At 50.2% G+C, this 16,951-nt stretch overlaps 1 long non-coding RNA gene across 10 annotated transcripts in view; it reads left to right on the top strand.

Moving 5' to 3' along the window:
- LOC128853354 (uncharacterized) overlaps positions 1–16,951 on the top strand; it is an 80,795-nt gene that overhangs the window by 57,673 nt on the left and 6,171 nt on the right. For all 10 annotated transcript variants that reach the window (XR_008451843.1, XR_008451842.1, XR_008451840.1 and 7 more), the window contains 3 exons: positions 3,036–3,259; positions 10,817–11,014; positions 14,836–14,986. This is a non-coding gene — a long non-coding RNA (uncharacterized LOC128853354). The remainder of the gene's footprint in view (positions 1–3,035; positions 3,260–10,816; positions 11,015–14,835; positions 14,987–16,951) is intronic.

Here is a 16,951-nt window from a genome sequence, read left to right as displayed (position 1 = left end):
ACCCCGAAGGACACGTTCTGTGTTGTGCTGAACTGATTGGGGTTACACCATCTGGGCTAAAAGCAAGCTGCGTAATTATGTTGCAATAAAAGAGCAGGATTCACATTGCTGATATAATTCTACAGAATTTACCCTTTTTTTTAGTGCTTGCATTTCCCCACGCATTCTGAATTTCCTGTAGCTCAGCTGACTGTGCTGACTTTCCTCCCACTCACATGTTCATACCACGACAACACAAGTAAGAGGAAAACGGATTGGTTTTGCCCTGATAACAGTTCCCCAGCTCAGCTTATGTAGCTTGAGGAAGAAAATGTAGGGTTTTATAGTTTGTAAGTACTTCTCCAAACCACCTGAATCTCAACTTATCTGAAATCTGGCTTTTCTCTATAGTGAGTCACACTGAGGTGATGCTTTGGAGAGAGCTCCTCTAGCTTGGTCATGAACTTGTGATGGCTAATGGCTTTCTGATGGCGTTGGAGATGTTGAGCCTTCTGGTATGGATCAAACCCCATGGAGGGGTTGGGAATGGGGCTGGTGTGGTGGGAGCCAGGCTAGGGATGGGTGTCAAGGCTTTTGCTGATTGCTGCTCTTTTGGTGTGCACTGGAAACATCTGATGTAGCCGTGGCTTCAGTGGGCGACCTGTGGAAGGGAAACCTGTTTGATGATGGAAAGTGAGATTTTGGGTTGCAGTCAGGCTTTTCAGGGAAAGGATGGCAGCAATCAACATGAACAAGCGCATTTCAGTTAGTGTTGGTGGTGGCTGTCGGGGCTCTGCCAGCTGCTGCCTAGGAGGTGCCGGAGCCATTAATGCCTCTGACGACTCAAGATTTGGCTGTGTGTCTCTCTTGTACTTTAAAACATGACTTTATGTGGTGGTTTTCCTCCTGCTGAGGTTTAGGACTGGTACACAAGGTGAATGCACTGCCAGCAGCGGAGCATCACCGACTCTAAACCCCTACATAGCGAAGCTGTGTGGCCAAAGGTACCTGAATCCAGTCTGCCCAACGCAGAGTGCACAACCCCCTTTGACCCCATCCTGACTCACTCACCCAGCTACTGTGGATTCTCACAGCTCACTTGGCACTGGGCCACAGCATGGGATTGCCAGGTTTGCGTTATAACCTCTTATTACAAACCCCTCAGCGTTTGTCCGGATTGTTTCGCCTGTTATCATTTTTCCCACAATGCGCTTGCATGATCCTCTCTCAGACTTAACCACATGGCAACCACATCACATAATGCAACTTCTGTTCTGAGATTATTCATATTTTTTTTTCCCCTATTGTTGCTTTGCCAAGTTTTTCTTCTAATTCTGAGAAGCTGAATTTAAAAGAGCAGTGTCTGCGGTGCAAGGACATGCTTAGGAGGCAGCGTGAGCAAATCAAGTCGACAAGTGTGTTCGCAGGAGTCAAACCAGGGGGGGGAGCTGTGAAAAAAGCAAAACAAAGCCCCTCCAAAGGTCTATTTTTATTTTATTTCATTTTCTGGAATGTCTCATCACATGAAACAACAATGCATCCCGGCGAGGAGACTGTAGACAGGCTCCAGTGAAAGGGCAGTTAAGGGAAAGATTGGTTTAGAGGTTTTTATATGCAATCTATCACAAATTCCAGTTCCCAGCAGAATGGGATAAACAACAACAACAGAAAAAGGTCTATGCTATCTGGGATGTGTGTTTGCCGTCATGATGCTGGAACAGAGCAGAGCCCGTGTCCCCTACCAGCACAGGGGACCGTGTGTGGCAGAGGGGCTGGGGCACAAACGCCGCTTGGCCACCACTCCGGCTCCAGGTCCTGCTTCCCAGGGAGGATGTGAATGGTTTGGAGCTGGTCCAGGGCAGAGGGAGAGTGAGTAGGGTCTCAGGGACGTGACCCATGAGGTAAGATGGAAAGAAGTGAGGTAGTTCAGTTGTGAAGAGAGAAGCTGGGGTGTGTTTTCAGGCCCTTTGGTGCACGGGGCTGTGGCACGGAAGGGGCTGACATGGGTCCTGTGCCCTGAGTTGCCAGGAGCTGCTGCACCCACTGCAAAACCGCCACCATCCAAGCTTGTCCCATCAACCCGACAAGCAGTGGGACGATGGGGAAGAGCACTAAAACCCCTGGTGTTTCTGCCCAGAGTTTCCCACCTGTGGCAGTCACTGAAGCACTGCGTGCTTCTTGGCATCGTTTCTGGTGTAAGTGCTCACAAAGGGCGAAACCAGAGAGGATTTCAGCCCTGTTGCCACTGTAATTCAATATTTTACCTAAAATTTGCACTTTCTAATTAATTTCCCCGGGAGCAGGCAGGTGATGTGCTGGTGTTACACTCGAGTGCTTTGACGGGCAGGCGTGGGGAGGGGTGGCCAGGAGCCCTTCGGGGTGGGTTGGCAGTGGGTGGAGAGGACGGCTGGCATTTTTGGGGAAGGTTCAATCCAGGATTTGGCTTAGGTTTGATTTTTAATAATTGTGAGCATGTGAACATCTTGGCATAGGTGTCCTCCATGGAGAAGACACACTGGGTATGCACTGGCATTGGAGATGAAGGGGGACCATCATTCCTGAAAAAGCTTCCCACCCAAAGTCCCTTTTTCTTCCTTTTGCTTTTACTTTACAGCTGCTGGAAACTGGCTTTGTTTAGGCCCAAGCATTTCCACTTTGCATCTTTTTCCTTACACCCCCGTGTTACCTTCATTTTCCCTTCAATTCTGCATCTTTTAATGCTGGAGTCATCAGCCGTACTGGCCAGTTTAGCATAAGAAATGAAATTAATTCTCATGCTCAGGCTGCAAATGTAAATTCGTTTATTAATAATTTAAATAGATTTATTTATGCAGTTTGATATTTTTCAGGTTCAGGGAAGCAATTCATTTTTCTCGCGTTGATGATCAACAGACACCGTCATTAAGCTCTCTTTTTTCCCCCGGCCTCTTCTTCCATCTCAGCCTGCTAAACAGATAAAAGATGGGAGCCCGCTGGTCTCGGCAGGCTCCCAGAGACACTTTCCATGAGCTAATGTAGGTAAATAATTAATGGACTTTATCTTCTACCTATTTCAGATGTTTCCTCCCCAGAAAAGGGGTGGGTTCTCCTTCCAAATGCTTCCAGTCCCCACCACACGAAGAGCTCCTGCCAGATCCATGAAGCCTCCAAGGAGAGAGGCAGCATCCCAAACACCACGGCGAGGTTGGGGGAGATCGGCTGATAAATGTTGATGTATTAATGGCAGCCACAACATTGTACTCCTATCCAGATCGGGATAAACAGCAAAGCTGGCTCCATGGTATGTGGTGGAATATTTTGAGGAAGAGTCATGTGTATTTACTTAAAATTAGACGTCCTCGGAATGAAATCCTCCATCTGAAAACCCACAAGGCCAAACCCACCTCATGACAGCTTTTTGCACCTGGTTTTCATCTGTGTAGTGGATTGACCCAGCCCTTGGGGTAGGGATACCACAAAACCTTGGGAATGTTTGAAATGTAGATCCATTTCCTTGTGGTTGGGACCCCTCTGAGTTGAATCGAGCTTCCTATCAATCTGGATTTGCTTTGCTTCTGCGAGAGCAAGACCCTCTGCTGAAGCCTTCAGACTGGCATGAGCCTTGCCTCTCTGCTCGCTCTGTTACAAATCTGAAACGGTATTTCAAAGACTCCTCGTTTCTCGCCCCAAACTGTGGAGCAAACCTGACGGAGTCGACATGTGGCCTCAGAGCCAGGAGAGCTCGCTGGTCTTTGCTCGCTTGTTGGCTTTGCTCACTGAAGCACAGGGGACTTGCACCGTGCTGGAGGTTTCCCTTCATCCCAAGCTTGTCAGAGGCACAGAAGATGTGAGTGAGCTCTGCTGTACCGCAACGCTAGCAAAGTGCCGGCTCAGCCACCTTCCCCGCCATCCCCCTTCTGCTCGCTTTTGCAAAGCTTTAGCATTTCTCTTTTATCTTGCTCTTGTGAGCTTCAAAGACACATGAAGCCAAGTTCTACCTTCCTGCAGATGGGGATTAACCAGCTTGTGCTTCCCGAACCTGTCCTGCAGAACTGGAATTGATTTATCTTGGTTTCAGCAGCGACTACACAGCAATTCCTGGATGGATGCAAAACCAGGCTTCTCAGAGGCTTTTTAGCATCCTGGCTCAAAGGGCGACGCCACCATGTTCAGCTTTGATTGCAAAAACCTATGCAAATCAAAGCCTTCTTCCCCATTTGCCTGCATGGCCTGTTCTTGCAAGCAGGAAGCAATGTGAAGTTTGCAGGAGCCGTTCTGTCGGAAAACTCCGCAAAATCTCCCCACCCTGGCCCCAGAGTGCTCCAGTGCGGGCTTGGGACCAAGGTTCCTTGGAAGAGCTGTGCTCCAGCCCCGATGGTGGAAGCTGGGGTCAGGGGAGGTTGCAGACAGGAGATGAAGATGATCTGCCTGACACAAGAGGTCCCACCAGCCTCTGGTTCAGTGATCCCACTCCCGTCTGCCCAGGAGGGAGCGTGGACCCCCCCGACATCCATCGCTGGGAGTGGGGCCAGCACAGAGGACAGGGGTGCTTGGAGGGGATGCTGCAAACACTCGTGATGGCACAGTGACGGTTGTCCTGCTGCAGATAAGAAAGAGAAACCCACAGCTTCATGTGATGACAACACTCGTGTTCCTTGGATCACAAGCCTGATCTGTCAATTAGCAGACAGAGCATCAGCTCCAAACACCACCCCCAGAATAACAGCAGTGAAGTGTTGAAGCATCTATTAAATTCACTTTACACCACGCAGACTGAGGCACATGGCTGCTAACGCTATTGCAGTGTGGCAGGACGTGCTGCTTGGCTTTTCTCTCGATTACTTTCATCCCTGTTTGCTGTTTTCGACAGAGCTTTCAGCGGAATGGGACAGGCTAGAAGTGTGTTTAAACACATAGCAAGAATAGGCATAAGATTGGGGTCGGAACTGGATGATGTTTAAGGTCCCTTCCAACTCAAAGCATTCTGATATTCTATAGGATACAGGGAACAGCTCCTGGTGCGTTGTCCTGACTTCTCTGCTCCATGCTGTCCTCTGCTGGATCGCTGACCTGAGATAGCCTCCGATGGGCACATACCCCGGGAGATAGGATGGAGCTGACGAGGGAGGTCTGTGGGCTTCTCCCGTGGTAAACACCCAGCTTTCCCCTGGACAGGGGTTTGCATCACTTTTTCATAGACTCATGGAATGGTTTGGGTTGGAAGGGAACTTAAAGCCTACCCAGTTCCACCTCCCTGCCATGGGCAGGGACACCTCCCATTGGACCAGGCTGCTCCAAGCCCCATCCAACCTGGCCTTGAGCACCTCCAGGGATGGGGCAGACACCGCTTCTCTGGGCACCCTGGGCCAGGGCCTCCCCACCCTCACAGGAAAACATTTCTTCCTAAAAATCTCATCTCAATCCCCCCTCTTCTCCCCCAGAGCAGTCCCTGAGTGGCTGCCCCAGCAACCCAATCCAGTGCGAGGTGTCCCTGCCCATGACAAGGTGTTGGAACTGGATGGGCTTTAAATTCCCTTCCAACCCAAACCATTCCATGAGTCTATGATTCTGTGAAAACGTGTCTTTGGAAGAAGAGCGGAGAGGGCTGTGGGTCTGCACAGAAGAGGGATGAGGAAGCCTGCAGAGCCACCGGCAGCAGGGTGCCCAGGACCTCCTCTCCACACAGTGTTTTAGAAAGCACCTTTTGTAATTTATTGGTTTTTCTTCCTCTCAGGTGGAGAAACGGACGGCAGTGCTCGCAGCCTGCCTGCCAGCCCTGCTTCCTGGGGAAGCAGCGGAAGGACATTGATTTATGATCAAAAGGAAAAAAGCAAAGCAGAATAAAAAGAATACTTAAGATTTAAAAACAGGGAAATCTCGTTTCTTCCTGTGTAGGTGTTACCTGGGAATCTTTCATGTTACACTTAAATGGAATTAAGAATGAGGGGAAAATCACCCTGGGATTCGCATGATCCTTGTAGCCCTCTATTAAAATTAATCCAGGCATTGATCTGTACAATTCATTAATAGCCTAGCGTGGAGCCACCACGATAAACAGCCCCAGCATCCCGGCTGCAGCAGGTTCCTCGCCTCAGTGTCACCTCGATGCCCGGTGATTTTATAATTGGTCGCAGTCGTTACCGTCCCAGCCCCGCAGAACCAATTAGCCATCGTCCACCCTGACCTGGGCTTTCTGTGCTTGGGGTGGGGACGAAAGACTTAAAACGAACAACCAAGAACAAAAACCTAAATCTTTTTGGCTGCCTGATTAATAATCCTGTCAGGCCTATCACAGGCACTAAACAGTAATGCTGGTTGCAGCTGAATTTTTTATACTTTCTATTAATCTTTAATGATAGCTTGGTCACCTAGTCTCTTTTATCTTGTCAGATAAATGTATGGTTAACAGGATAATGAGATTTCGAAGGCTCTGTTCTAGCTTACAGCCATGCAGCGCATGGGGTGACCCCTGCCCCTGCCGGGGAGCGGAGCGGAGGTGATGGTAATTGCTGGATGTGCTGTGAATGTATTGGAAGCTGATGGATGGTTTAAACTTTGATTTGAGGTCAGGAGGTCCCTCGGCTCTGGAAGGCAACTGTGGTTTTATTACTTGCAGGATCTGATGGGGATGTAATTAGATTTAGCTATTGCTTTATTAATAAGTAATTGTTTCTACTATTGCTTTGGGTTGGCAAATATATTCTGCTGATAATTTAAGGCATTGATACGGCTTTATTTATTAATAAATGGGGATGTATGTTTTTGCCTGTAGCAAAGACTAGCACAGAACTCTGTCTGGACACTTCTCCCGGAGTGAAGGATTTGTTCTTTATTAATTCAATAATTAACCTAATTCTGGGAACTCAGCTCTGCCACGGCAAGCGGGAGTGTACCAGCTGTGACGTCAGCACTTGTGCTGCCGTGCATTTCACACCAAGCACGAGGTGCACACAGGACAGCACCTGCCCAGAGGAACCTTGAGGGAGGCTGAGATCCCAGTGGATGCTCAGCGCTGTGCCCTGTTCTCCCCCATCTCAAGCCCCTCAGCTGCTTGGCCACCAGAGCCCATGCCAGCCTTGCCCCGCAGGGCACTGTGAGACTGCAGGGAGAGACCCAGGGGCTGAGGGCAGATGGATTTGCTGTTGCGAGCATTGTTGTGAGCATCTGAGTTTGCTTGCCAAGTTGGCTCTGGGCTATCAGAGCCCTCTGGACTCCTCGCATCCCCCCTGTGCCTGCTGTGGATGCTCTCCCCCACTGCCCATCCCCTCCCCACCACGGCAGAGAGGGACCCCCGAGCCCCCTCCTCTTCCCTGGGCATCCACAGGGTGGGTGAGCAGCTGCTTGGAGCACCTCGCTTTGCAGCCCACTGTGGGAAATGCGTTGGGCTGGTTCCTTCCCCTCTTACTTATTCTTTTATTTTCCAGAACCCCCTGGGATACCGAGGGCTTTGTGGCAGCACCAGCAAGGTGCTTAGCACTTTGCTCAGCACAGGCACACCAGAGCCAAGTGGTTTTCACCCCCAGACGGAGGAGGGTGCCTGTATTTTGGTAGCAGGATAGCTTTTTGTAGCTTTGCTGCTCAAAGGAAGCTCCTTGCATTAATTATGTTACCATGTAGAAAGCTCTGGCCTGTCATATTTTTTTTTTTCTTCCTCTTTTTTTTTTTTTTAGCTCTCTTTTTCATAAAGTGGTCCTAAAATGACACGGAAAGCAGCTGCTTAAGCAATTGTGCCAATTAATGGGTCTCTGAAATTAAAACGCCTACACAGTCTAGATGAGATTTCTCCAGGAGGGAATTCAGCAATTGTCTTCATGATAATCAGGCTTGACTTGTCTTAGCACACATTAATAAAAAAGCAAATGCATTCAAAGAGATGCCCTTTAGTGGAGAATATCCACAATATAGTAATGAGTCTCAAAAAAATAGGGGGGGGGGGGGGGAGTGTAGAGAGGAGGGATGCTGAGCTGGCTCCAGCCTTTCCTTGCGGGAGGGAGACTTGGAATTCATGTCATGGACTCTTTGGATTCTCTTGCTGCAGCTGCTGAATGTAAATCTCCACTTTGTGCCGAAGCGGAGCAGCGGCATCAGCTACATGGGAAGGTCAATGTGGGGTTTGAACCAAAGCTGGGTGCGATGGGGTCTCTGGGGACTCCCTGGTCCATGAGGAGTGGTGCCACAGTGGGTCTGCAGAGAGATGCTCCAATGCCAGAATCATTATTTCCGCCCATAATGACGCTGCCCAGCAGCCAGTCCTACCACAGGGCATGGCAGGGCTTCGGGCAGGTGTGTCCCGTGGGAGATGCTGCTTGTGCCCCACAGCGGTGGCCCTGTGGTTTCTCCATCCTGTCTCAGGGGACAGAGGGATGGGGGACAGGGTCTGGCAGTGCTCTCTGCCCTGCCCCAGGGCTGGGTGGGCAGGGGGGCTCCTGCCCCACGCCGTGGGCTCCTCCACCCAGCAGGAGACAGGCACCACATCGCCACTGCCCCCATCCCGGGCAGCCAGGGTGGATTCCAGTGGGATGTGTGGGACAGGCAGCACCTGCACTTGGTTGTGGTGATGGGAGCAGAGTCCCTGGCATCAGGAGTGACAGGTGCTGTGCGGTGCCATCCGCCATGGCTGCTGCAAGTCCAGCTGACGGCAGACTCACCACGCGCCGTGGGCAGTGTTACAGGGGATGACGATGGGCAGGCTGGACCGTGGGATGCACTGCACATGCTGGTCACGCTGGAGTAAGTTGCCCTGCCAGTGTCTCATCCTCACCTTCAGCTCCAGCTCTTTATTCCTGGCATGGTAGGGTCAAGACTGTTGCCAGCATCCAAGGCACAGCCCAGCAGCCACCAGCTTCAAGTCTGGCCACCTGTGCTGGTGTCTTCTGCAAGAGGGCCCTGCAGGGCGAGTGTAGTTCATGTGTAGGTTTGCAGCTGACTGACAAGGAGTTTTGCTCCATCTGTAGAAGCTGAATATCATGGCCACGATCAACACTTGGGAGCTTTCTAACACAGCCCTTGCTGACTTGCTGCAGAAGGACCTCGCGTCTCAGTAGCAGAAACCTCATGGAGGGATGGAATGTGGTGGAGAAGAGATGTCTGGTTGTGGAGTGAGAGCTCTCCACTCAACAGAGCTCCTCTTGACTTTGATTTTTGCTGAAGATGGGAGAAAAGAGATACCTGGGCTCTTTGGTGGCCATTCCTACAGAGCACGATGGTGATGCTGTCTGAGTTCTAGGAGGAAGCAGGAAAGGCAGAGACAAGCACTCAGCATCAGCTGATGTGGAGCATGGCTCAAACCCTTGAGCTCATTTGGGAGCTACAAGGGCAGCCAAAAGCCCCTGGGAGTTGTTGGTCTGACAACACGATTCCTACATGTGGTAGGCGGCCGGCTTGCCTGGAGTCTGGAAGAGTTGAGTCCCTGCTTGGCTCTGCTTGGCTACATCACTTTGGATGCTAAAGTGCTCTGAAGAGAGTATGGTTCCCATTGCTGAGCCCTATGCCCTCATAATGGGCCCTGAATTCATGGTGGGTGGTTTTGCTGTTTCCATTGCAGTCAGGCATGAGAAGGGAAACTTTGGGAATAGTGCGAGATATTTGTTTTCCAAGTTAAGAGCAATAATAAACTGTGTTGTTGCAGCGGCAGCATTTCCAGCACTGTGCCAGGAGTGTGTGTGATGGCTATGATAGATAGGACAGCCTGAGACAGTTGGGGTTGTTCAGCCTGGAGGAGAAAATGCTGTGGGGAGACCTTACAACAGCTTCCAGTGCTGAAAGGGGCTCCAGGAAAACTATCAGGCGGCTCTTGCTCAGGGAGTGCAGGGATGGGAAGAGGGAAACAGCTTTCCGCTGAAAAAGGGGAGATTGAGATGTGATCTTGGGAAGAAATGTTTTCCTGTGAGGGTGGGGAGGCCCTGGCCCAGGTTGCCCAGAGCAGTGTTGGCTGCCCCATCCCTGGAGGTGTTCAAGGCCAGGCTGGATGGGGCTTAGAGCCCCTGATCCAGCGGGAGGTGTCCCTGCCCATGGCAGGGTGTGGAACTGGATGGGCTTTGAGGTCCCTTCCAACACAAACCATTCCATGATTCCATGATTCGATGTTTTTTGGGGGCTGCAGCCTTGTGGCAGTTTCTCTGGAGAAGTCTCTATCCTGCCTTGCATTATTTTCATTTCAAAAATTTAAGCAGCTTTCAAAACAAAAGTATTCAGAGTGAACACGAGCTTTCTGTATGCAAAATTGATGAAAGAAAAAGACTTACAGCTCTAAAATCCACTGTTGCTGCTTATATATGAAAGTGAAGCCTGGAGTTCCCCTAAAATGAATTAGAGGTGGACTGGCAGGAGCTGGAGCCTGCGCTGGGGTCCCTTTGGCTGTGGTCTGGCTGCCGCGTCGCTCCCTGTCCCATCCCGAGCTGCTGCATCTGCCCATCTCTCCTAGGGTGCTGGTCCCTTGGCACCCACCGGATGGGCAGGAGCTGCAGCTCAGCTGGGAGGACAGTGGATCCTGCAGGATATTAATTATTTTCTTTTAAGCCACAATAGTGTTTCAGATTTTCAGATCCATCCTGGTTTGAGCAAATATTTTGATTGCAGCTAAATGAGAACATAACAAATGCTGTTTAGACAAAAGCAACACATTCACTATTAGTTTTAGACAATTTGTCCTAATATTGTTTTGAATCATGCGTTTATTCCCCCATAAAGATTTGATTACTTTGCTTGTTTCATTAATCTTTATTTGTTTAATCATCTGCTAAATCTGTTTAATCATTGGTTTAAGTGGAAAGATTACATGAAGATATTTAATGCTCAGTGCCAGAGCTGCCCTGACATCTAATCCAGCCCCCTCTTACATTGCTGTTTGTTGCCCTAGGTCCTTGTTTTGTGCAGCAAGCACCAGGACTCCCACTTCCTGGGATTTTCCCAAGTTGTTCATGATTTCCCAGCCCTCTGATAGCAGCGGGGGGCTAAATCAAAGAAGAAAATCCTCGCAGCCTGCCTTCCCGCTGTAATGCCGATGTTTGCTCGGTGCCAGGGATGATGCGCTGGATGTGGCTTGCCCGTGAGCCAGGTAAGAGGGTCCTCATCCTGGACCATCCATGTCACTGCCACTGGATTTTGTGATGTGAAGTAAATTCATGGTTTTAAATTGGAAGGAGGAAGATTTAGATTAAACCTTAGGAAGAAATTCCTCAGGATGAGGGTGGGGAGGCACTGGCCAAGACTACCCAGAGAAGTCATGGCTGCTCATCCCTGGAGGTATCCAAGACCATGTTGGATGGGGGTTTGAGCAATTGGATCCAGTGGGAGGTGTCCCTGCCCATGGCAGGGGGTTGGAACTGGATGGGCTTTAACTTCCCTTCCAACCCAAGCCATTCCGTAATTCTATGAATTCCCTTGGGAAGAAGAGATGCAGCTGGAGATAGGAGCCAGCATCTTTATCAGGGGAATTCAGAGACCTTAAGCTTTGGGGCAGAACTGGGTAATTGTGGCTGCAGCAGTGCCTGCAGGTTAAAGCTGCCTTTAAGCTTGAAAAGAGGAACATGTCTTCAGGCAATTTAGCAAGGACACTCAATGCAGTAGTTTAATAACGATTTTCTTTTTGCCCTGGCTTATCCCACTTGCCACGGTTCACCAACCCTGCTCCACTGACGCTGGCTGCCCGTCCTGCTCCTCTCTGCCCCCGGCCAAGGGAAGGGATTAATATTTCATGCAACGGCTGTGTTTTCCCTCACAGAGGCCGGGTAGGAAGCATGCAATATTTCACCAGCCCTTGTGTTTGGCTGCTCCTGTAATCACTGGCCTCAATCAAGGGGGTGATAGTTTATGAATTAATAAAAAAACAGCTCATGAACATTCTGGTGGGACTTGGGGAGAAACACAGGCGGCAGCATCTTAATGAGCGTGGTGCGGAATTTTAGCCCCTGTGGCTTTGGGGGGTGTATGTGTGTTTCCTTTTCCCACCTTTTTCCCCCCTCCAATATCCCTGGATGGGCATCCAGCCCAGTTTCCCCAGGGGTGTACCATGGTCCAGCATCCCTGTTAGATGTGGGGTTTAGCATCTCTGTTGGGTGTGTGGTCCAGCATCCCTGCTAGGGTGTGCAGTCAACGTTCCCATGGGGATGCATGGTCCGGCATCCCTGTTGGGTGTGTGGTCCAGCATCCCTGCTAGGGTGTGCAGTCAACATTCCCATGGGGATGCATGGTCCGGCATCCCTGTTGGGTGTGTGGTCCAGCATCACCAGGGACTGTGTAGTCCTGCATCCCTCTTGGGTGCCCCCTCCAACATCTCTAGGTGTGCTTGGTCCAGCATCTCCTTGGGGGTGTGGGGTTCAGCGTCCCCCGGAGCAGGGAGGTGCCGGCCACCCACTGGGCAGGACTGCACCCGCACCAGCACTAATTGCACCAACCATTTGGCAATTTGTGGTGTGCACTGGGCGCTGGCGGATCCTTTATGGCAGATCTTGTACTCATTACTGAATAATTCATCGTCGCATTAATGTCTTCAGATCCCATCGTGCTCCCGCTCTCTCCTCCTCTCACTGCTTCGCTCTGCCCACTTGGGAAAACTTTATTATGCCTTGCTCTGACGACAGAGTATACAGATAAAAGATAATTGCTTGGCTTGACTCCCCCATTGATATGAAAATAAGATTTAAATTATTCACTTCAGTTTAAAGGTTAGTTGAAGGTTATTAGAGGGGATAAAAAAATCACTCTTCATCACATTGCTATTGGAGATGAGACAGGTTTGAAAAGCCTAATTTGCACGGCAGGCCAAGGCAGCTTGTTGTGAATAAACCGAGAGCCCCTCAAGAGATTTTAATCGCCAAGAAGTCAATTATTTATAAGCAAATTACGCTTAGCGGCTCGGATATATACAACACGGTTAGTCCTGAATGGGGACAAGATGGAACCTATATAACTTAATATACCTCCCATTGTACAACAGCGAAATCTTTACCCGGTGCTTTCCTGCCGTTAATCCCGGCTGGAATTTAATGAGCAGCTGAATTTCAGAGGGGGAGCCTATCCTGGCTCCCCTGGACTCCAGTTTATTTTATTCTTCTCCTTCAGTCTCTCAGCTTCCAGCTTCCGTCTCCAGCTCCCTTTTGTGTTGCCGCCTTGTAAATGGAATTAAAGGATTGTAAATTTTCCTGCCGAGCAATAGGTCTTGAAAGCGAGACGTCACTTTGCCGAGCGATCGGCTTTATCCAAGCTTTCACTTAATGCTCTTTTATGTAGGAAACTATTTTAGTGTCTGGTGCTGGGAGAGTGGCAAATCTCCTGTACGGAGTTAATAATTAATGCCGTGGCGGCTTCTGGAAGCGGGGCTGTATTTCAGCTCGCCCTGACCGCAGTGCTCTCTATTAATCATCTGCAGTCGCTGCTATGCAAATAAATAGCCATGGAAAACCAAAATTGTTGCCCACTGTGCAACGGGATCCCGAGTCGCTGCATATATAACACAGCTGCATAAATCATGATTTCTATATGACGGTCTATGTGTAAAGTATACGTGTAATAAAGAGATTATGCATTCAGGCTTCAAATGGAGGTGCATTAAAAAGACATCTACATCTTCCAGCTGGATGCCTGCATTAATACAGGGAAATGCAAATGTTCTTCTCCACCCTGGGGTGAGCATTGCTCCAGAGAGGAACACAGGGCTGGCAGGTCCTGTTCTCCGTCTACACTGTGCTCCATAACCTGCTTTGCTGGAGCTTGCATTGCAGACACCATCACTGCTCAGTCATAGACTCACAGAATCATTTGTTGTGAGATCATCGAGTCCAACCATATCTCTCCACTACTAAACCAGTTCCCTGAGCACCTCATCTACCTGTCTTTTAAACCCCTTCAGTGATGAGGACACCACCACCTCCCTGGACACCTTCTGTCAGTGCTTTACCACTCTTTCAGTGAAAGATTTTTTCCTACTATCTAATTTGAACCTGCCCTGGCACAACTTGACGCCATTTCTTCTTGTCCTATCACCTGTTACTTGGGAGAAGAGACCAGCACCCACTTCACCACAACCTCCTTTCAGGCAGTTGTAGACAGTGATGAGGTCTCCCTTCAGCCTCCTTTTCTCCAGGCTAAACAACCCCAGATCCCTCAGCCGCCTCTCATAAGACTTGTGCTCCAGCCCCTTCCCCAGACCCATCATTTCCAGTGGGATCTGAGATGGGAGAAGCGTTGAATTGCGCAATCCCCCTCCCCAAAGCTGGGCTGTCCAAGCACTAGCGCTGCTCCTCACCTCCTTTTGCAAGGGTGGCCGAGGCTCACGCAGGCGGGGGCTGCTGTGGGGATGGGGTGATGGCAGCAGAGCCCTTGGGAGGCCCTGGGGAGCCCCATCCCCCTCACCCCAGCTGCCTCATGCCTGGGGCCAGAGGGATCACCCCTACACATCGCCGGCGGGGCTGTCACTGCAGAAGTGCTGCTAATCAGGCGTCTTCCTCCGCAGCGCGATCAGAAAGCCTGCGAGCTGTCAGCCGACGTTATTTGTGCGTGTATATTTGGTTTGAAATGAGATGTAAGCAAAGCCCATGTGTGCCTCCAGTCTCCTTTGTAGCAGAAGAAAGGCAAGAGCAAAGAATATGTTTGCAATCATGTCTGGCCCTTGATTTGTAGCTGTGCTCAGCGTCGGTCCGGGGTCTGGAGCGTACTTGCCGCTGTTGGGAAGCTGGGGCTGAGCTGTTTCTGTATGCACAGCGGAGTCGTGTTCGAGTTAAACCCTTTTACCTTTTATTTAAAATTCACGGAGGCTTGACAGGTAATCTCAGGAGCTGGATCATTATGGCAGCCAAAGCTAACCGGTAGCAAACGATGCCTTCTAAATCCCCTGGCTGAAGTAATGGGCTTTATTTTGCCTCCCTTTTCTTTTCACAGCTAGCACTCCCGACCCTGGGGTGGCAGCTCTGACGCCGGAGGAGGACAGAGCCCTGCAAGCGCTGTGGGAGCTGCTGTGTGAGGAGTGAGTGCAGCACATTGTCCCTCGATTTTATCCATGTGTGTGGAAGGAAAGGATGCAAGACCCTGGGTAAGGCCTGAGTTAACATGAAAATCCCCAAAGTGAGAGTCCCACCGAGCACTGAGTTTTGTGCTGTGAACAAACAGACTGCAAATGGTCTTTACAGATACCCAAAACAGTGATGATGATGATGATGATGATGATTATAATTATAATGATACTAATAGTAACAACAGCAGCAACAACAACAACAACAACAGCAATAATAATAATAATAATAATAATAATAATAATAATAATAAGCCTGGCCTCCCTGCAGCTCCAGCCCTGCCGCAGTGGGAGCTGGGTCCCAGCACAGAGGGCTGCCACTGGTTCTGCTGTAACGGTGGAGGCCATGGTCCGCCTTTTTGCCCAGCCATAGCCTGGTGCCTGGGCGGGGAGAGATTAGTGAACTAATTGGGTGGAATTGGTGGAGCTGGAATACATATTGATGGGGTTGTCAGGATGATTATATTGCTGAAGGCATGTACAGCTGGGGAGGGAGCGCTTTGATCTCACAGAAACCATGTTGCCGTCTCCTGAGCTCATTATCAGGGATGCCTTGGGAGCCTCTTTCAAAGCACCCGAGATGTCTGCCCCCTGGGACCTGGGAGGTGAAGGTGGCTGCTGGGGCAGGAAGGCTTTGGGGTGATATGGTGTGTGCACCAACAGTGGCATCGCTAGACCCTGCTCCGGCAGCGATGCAACCACCACCGGCGGTGGTGCTGAGCCTCAGGGCTGAGACTCACTGATGGGTGGGACTCAGCATCCCATGCCTGCGCCTGCCTGCCGCTGCCACGGACATCCTTTTATCCATAGGGAATTGCTCATTCCTAGGGAAACTCCGATGGCAGCCTGGCCTCGCTCCACAGGCAGAGCGTGCTCTTCTCGCTGCACTGTAACCTCTGCACTGGGTATCAGCTTTCCTGGTGTTAAGTGCCCGTGAAATGAAATACTTATCAGGGGAAAAATTGCTTGGGAGAGTTAAATTGGTGTGCCCCGTGCGAGGCACTGTCTCAGGGCGCTTCTAGGGGAGGAAGAGGTGCCAGCAACGCCTTTCCCCTCCTGAAACCCCGCTGACTTAGGGGAGATTGGAGCAGAAAGCACTGCCCAGCTTTTTAGCAGCTAGCGGCGAGGCTGGGCCCCTCACACGCTCCCACGTCAGCCTTCCCTCCATGTTCAGAGGTATAAAAATTCCTCTTAAATCATTCAGTGGTTCTCTAATGTATTCACAATGTGGACTATAGAACAAGATCTGAAACAGTCTTTTTTCCAGTAAGACTATTAAACGGTGACACTTTGACACCGGCAAGAAGTATATGAGATTAAAAAGTAAAAACTGCATAGAAATCTAAGTGCCTTCACATACTGCTAGGATAAAAATTGCTGTTAGGAGCATTAAAATAGAGTACTTGTCAGGACGAAGGATTCCAGAGATGTGCCTGCTGGTTTCTGTGGCATCAATGCATGTGGTTCCCTCTTAGGTAAATTACAGAGCATTTAGAGAGGCAGAGGATGCACTTGCAGATGCTAAAGTAGAGGAGAAAGATGCCGAGGGAGGGATGAGCAGCACATTCCTGGGCCAGGGCTGGGGAGCAGCCTTTGCTTCTGGGTGACTGGGACGGTGAGGGGCTCGTGGGGTCCAGGGAAAGCTGTTTCATCTGCCCATGACATTTGAAATCCCCTGGAGGCAGCTGGTGGATGAAAGCAGGAGACGAAGGAGCTGGTTTTTCTTGGCACGATTAATCATTTATTAGCTAATCAAGAACGCTCGCAGGAGACGAGGAGAGCAAGAGAATCTCATTTCTAGTAGGAATTAGTTAGCTTATGGGTTTTTTTTTTTTTCCCTTTACTCTGATCTCCCAAGGAAATTATGGATGTGGAGCCCTGCTTTTCCAGCAGATGCCCATCCAGAACCCCCAGAGAAGCTCCAGCATCCAGAACCCCCAGCCCAGCCTGCTAGGGCAGATCTCTGACCCAGAAAACCACCTGGGG

The sequence above is a fragment of the Cuculus canorus genome, chromosome 12, assembly GCF_017976375.1.
Source record: "Cuculus canorus isolate bCucCan1 chromosome 12, bCucCan1.pri, whole genome shotgun sequence".
NCBI classification, from domain to species: Eukaryota; Metazoa; Chordata; class Aves; order Cuculiformes; family Cuculidae; genus Cuculus; species Cuculus canorus.
The sequence above is the reverse complement of the archived record's forward strand: the minus strand, read 5'-3'. Positions and strand labels throughout refer to the sequence as shown.